The following is a 5,788-nucleotide window of genomic DNA, read 5'->3' as shown; positions in this document are numbered from 1 at the left end:
AGATCGAACTTTATCACCAATCCATTGTTACTACTTACTAGCAAAGTACTAATCAATTAAATATTATTTCCAAATCTCGACAAGAACTTGAAAAAAGAATTTTGGTTGAACAAAAATGCACAAAACAACAGAGAAACTCAAAATAAATACGTGTTTTTTCGTTGGATAAAACATAGATCATATTATAAAAAATACCTCCTCCCCAACTTAGGAGACTACAAAGAAATTAAATTCCAAAACAACAAAGCTTCTCCTTTCAAAATGATTAATTTTGCACCCGCATTAAAGGATATAATAATATACAATTACAAAATAACTATTCCAATAAAATTTTACATACAATATCTAATCAAGTAGAGAGAATAGAATCTAAACTTGAACCCCAATATTATCCTATAAAAAAACTTCAACCTCAACCAATTGATAAGACAGAACGTTTGTCCTAACCTTTTGAAATTTAAGATCAAGATTTAAAATTAATCAATTTTTCAAATAAAAAAAAGTCTACAGTATCCTAAATAAAATTAACCTTGATTTAAGCCTAAATCCATCAACCTCTCAAGGTTTAAACCCATCAACATCTAGAGTAAACACCATAAATGAATAGCCTAGTGAAATAAATTATGACTTTAATAAACTAGAAGAACAATTGCAAAATTTTGCTTTTCAAAAAATAACAAATCCTAGACATTAAAAATTTAAAATATTATCCTAGACCATTTTTACCTGAAATACAATACGAGGCTCAATATACAGGAATTGACCTATGAATGGAATATAGACGGTATAACTGAACATCAAATCCTAAACTTGATGCATAAAATGAGCCTAGCTGCGATAGCCTATAAAGCAAACCAAAATAGTGATAAATAAATTGCCCAAATTTTAATATCTAGATTTACAAGAAATTTAAAGGAATGGTAGGATAATTGTATATCCCAAGAAGATTGAATAAAAATCTTAATTGTTGTTAAAATTGAACAAATACAAAATGCTTTTGCAATGCTGATTTACACCATTACTAAAAGTTTTATAACAGCATTCGTTTAATTTCAAGAATGAAAACTCTGAAATTCCTTCCAACCTTATTTGTCTAAAACTTCAAGATTTTAGATGGTATAAAGATGTTTTCCTTAAAATCTTTTTTACCCAAATAGATTGTAATCATCCTTAAAAAACCTCCCCGAATTATCAAAATTACTTGTTGAAAAAGTGCGCCAAATGATTAAACAAACCTATAAAGGGACAATTATATTCCTTTTGAAACCTTAACCTATGGCGAATTAATCAACTTTATCAACAATCAAGTAATAGTCTTATGTATGTAGATCTCAAATTAAAACCCAAAATGAAAAATAAATTCATAAGCAAAAGCAAGAACTTGGATCTTTACGTGCTCATATGGTTATGAAAAAATTCAGGCTCCATCAATAAAAAAATAAAAAAAAAGAAAAAAGAAAAAGAAAAGACCAAAGATATTTAGGAGAAATCCTTATAGAAAACCATATAAAAGTTAAGGATATTTTTAAAATAGTCAAAACAAATAAAATTATGAATCAAAATAAAAAAGAAAATTTAAAAATTACAAAACTACCAAACACATAGCCCCGAATTGTCTTATGAAAGGGAATTTCAATAATTTAGAAACAGAATAAGATATGAAAATCCAATTATTAAACTTATTAGTACCTCCAGACTCTTCTTCTTCCTCGGATAGCAATAAGGACTCGTCTTATGAACAAATTTTTGAAATCTAAGAAAACATGGACGATACTGCTTGTGAAATATCATTATTCTCCAGTGGTAATCAAATAGAAACATGTATATGCTATAAAATTTTTAATGTTATTTCAAAAGACCAAGAAATTCCTTTTGAAGCTATCAGTCATTCAAAAAGATAAATATTTTAAAGCAAGAAATTTCTAATATCAAAATAGAAAATTCACAAATTAAATTTGAACTTTTATCCCTCCAAACTTAACAAATAATTGATCAAGCTTGAACTTCTGAAGTTTTTGAGAACATTGAAATTGATAATAGAGCTAATGAAATTTCTCATGAATCATTCATCAATCTTATCAATAAAGTTCAATTAGAAAAATGGTACTTTATAAGTTGACCAAAATTGTATTTGAAAAGGTCTAATACCTACCATATATTTCGAGAAAATGTCCGAGAAATTACATGGTGCCAATGACCAATGATTAAAAACTCATTATAAACTTTCAAATGCACATATATGTAATCAAGGAGATATTGTTTTACAATTACTTTCATATAGGTTAAAGAATTAGATGATGAAATAATTTTAGGAGCCTATTTCTATCCCAACTTTATCCATTCTCAGTAAATGAGAAATGAATAATATAAAAAGTTATGGATCAAAACATTATCTTTAAATTTGTAACTCCAATATCCAAAAAAAAAAAAAAAAAAAAACTCTCTATTCGAAACGCTTCCATTCTTCAAACCATTAATTCTATTAGACGAAAGACACAACAAATATTATTTTTAAAAGAAAAGATAAATCATAAAAGAATTGAAAAACAATTAACGATCCACATATTGATCAAAATCAAATTAGTCAAAAGGAACTAATTGAAAAAGAGATACATTCTTCTATTCCAAATGCCTTTTGGGAAAGAAAACAACATAATTCATACGACCAAAGCAAATCACCTTTAAACTATGTAGCATTTTATGTTAATAATCAAGAAGAAGTTGAACGAGGAGAATATAACTTTGTAATTAACTATAAACCTTTAATATTTTTTGTAATGGATTCGATACCCCATTCCAAATAAAAAAGGCTTAATCGATCAAATACAAAATGCCTCAATTTTCTTAAATTTTGATTTGAAATCTTGATTTTGGCAAATACAATATAAGATATAAGATGACATTTAATGTTCCTTTGGATAATATGAGCATTTTGGTCTTAAGAATGTTCCTTCTGAATTTCAAAATATAACAAATGGTATTTTTAGTCCACATCAAGATTTCATACTTGTTATATATATTATTGATGATTTTTTAATTTTCTCACAATCTATAAAATAACATTTCAAACATACACATATATATTTCACGAGATAATTAAACAAAATAGTTAAGTAGTTTCTCTACCCAAAATAATGTTATTACAAAAAAAAAAAAAAAACAATAAAAAATTTTAGGGTATGACATTTTCAAGGAAAAATAAAACCAATCCAAAGATCAATAGAATTTTTTAATAAATTTTTAGATGAAATTACTAATAAAAATAAATTACAATTCTTAGGATGCTTAAGTTATATATAAGATTTTATTGCAAATCTAAAACAAACATGGGAACCACTTTATCAAAGATTTAGGAAGACTCTTCCTCTATGGACTCATGAGCATAGATACATCATCAAAACCATCAAAGATTTTGTCAAAAGTCTTTCATGTTTATCTATCATCAATCCACATGCATCACTTATAGTAGAAACAAAAATTGCATCAGATATAGGTTAGGATGGTATTCTCAAATAATCCATTGATGGTCAAGAATCATTAGTTAGATATCATTTAGATATCTAGTTAGGATCTTGAAAAACAATGTTCACAATAAAAAAGGAAATTTTATCAATTGTTTAAAACACAAACAAATTCCCTATAAGTTTGATTGATAAAAGTATCTTGATAAGTGTTGATTGCAAAACAGCAACAAATGTTTTACAAAAGGATGTCAAAAATCTAGTTTCTCACAATCTTTTTTGCAAGGTGACAAAAAATACTTTTTTGTTTTGATTTCAAAATCGAGGCTATAAAGGAAGCATAAAATCTTTCCTGGATTATCTTACGAGAGAATTCCTATGAGGCAAAAGTTGAGAATGATCAAGAGCAGCAAAAACCTACACCACCTCAAATCAAAGTATCTTATTCTCAAGCATTTCAATTTCTCTAAGGAGAATCCTCACACATGCAAGCTTAAAAAAGGCAAAAATCTTCAACTGGTATCCTTATCAAACAAATTTTAAATTTTGGGATCTTCAATCCTACCAAGGTCTTCTACCTTGACAATTTATTTTTCTCCAACCATAACAATTGAGGAGTCATCTACTCCAACCACCTATGTTCAAGCCATTACGAGTCCAAACTATCAAAATTTAAAAATTATCCCATAAAAAACCCCTTTAATTATCGATATCATCGTCTTTTTCTTACCATAATAAAACTCAAACCTCTTATATTATAATCCTTGAAGTATATTTAGGCAATTCTATTTATGAAATAATCCAAAAAACATTTCCATCAAACTTTCACTTTATTCCAAGTCATCTTAAAAAAACTTGTTTATTTTATAAATTTATTCTTATTGATACCGATTCGATTAAAATTACTCATACTATAGACAAAATCGGTCCCAGTAAAATTATTTTTTCAAAAGTTTGAATTCTTCAAGTTTTAACTCCAAGGAAATGGAATAAAAATATTTACGCTAAAAAAGGATTTCTTCATCAATTTACTCCACAAACCTATTCTTACATCAAATGCATGGTACAATATGTTTTGATTAAATAATTTTGATCATTTCTGGTTTATTATGTTTGATAAATCATGTATTTAGAATTTTCCACTGTGGTTTAATGATTAATGGAGTATTTTTTTTTTTTTTTTTGTCTTAATGAGGCTATTCTACCATATCAAGCTTTTGAAAGTTTCAAATATTTTTCAACAAATATATTTTTAAATTCTTTTGATATCACATGGATTTTTGGTTTGAATTATTCAATAGCATAATCAATCATCATCTTCCTCCTCTTTCGGACCTACCAAATCAAATGGTGGGAAAAGTTAGAGGTAGCTATTACATAAAAAAAAATGTGATGGAGAAATGTACTCCATCTACTCCCACAACATGAAGCCAAATGTTTAAAAGAGGCACCATTTTTTGACTTAGAAATCAAGATTAATGACAGTCATGGCTCAAGTGACATATGAAGAAGAGCCAAATATTATTATTCAACAAATTTCATCTCAATCTATTACCAATCAAGAAAAAAACTAAAACGTTCACAAAGAAGAAGAACAAGATGGATTTGCAAACTTTGTTCATCATATCTATATACAAACAAAAGCAACTGATCAAGATCAATAGAAGATAATTTTTGCACAATAGGAGATGAAGACAAACCATGAGATAAAAAGAAAAATATCAAAATTATCAACATATCATATAAACATTTAGGTGCCATGTACATGTTGATATTTTTGTCTTTATCTCATGATTCGTCTTCATTTGTTGTGCAAAAAAATTGTCTTCTATTGATCTTGATCGGTTGCTTATGTTTGTATGTAGGTATGATGGATAAATTTTACAAATTCATCTTGTTCTTTTTCTTGAACGTTGGAGGTAGTTTTTTTTCTTGATTGGTAGTAGATTGAGATGAAATTTGTTAAACGTTGAGCTCTTCTTCATTTGTCACTTGAGCCATAGAGACCATTAATCTTAATTTCTAAGTAAAATTCCTGGCTCTTTTGAAGATTTGGCTTCGTGTTGTGGGGGTAAATGGTCACATTTTTTCATTGTATTAAATTTATCCCACCATTTGATTTGATAGGTCCGAAAGAGATAAAGGATGCTGTTTGATTATGTGATTGAATAATTTCAATAAAAAGTTCATGTTGAAGGAAAAATAGACATGCGCAGCGGAAATGAGAAACAATTTTACCCTAATTACATAAATTAAACATACAACCCTAAATCAATTAATTAGGATTTTTTGAAATCTTATCTTTGAAGCTCCCAAAACTCTTCTAT

The sequence above is a fragment of the Benincasa hispida genome, chromosome 12 (genome assembly GCF_009727055.1).
Source record: "Benincasa hispida cultivar B227 chromosome 12, ASM972705v1, whole genome shotgun sequence".
NCBI classification, from domain to species: domain Eukaryota; kingdom Viridiplantae; phylum Streptophyta; class Magnoliopsida; order Cucurbitales; family Cucurbitaceae; genus Benincasa; species Benincasa hispida.
This window is presented reverse-complemented; position numbering follows the sequence as displayed.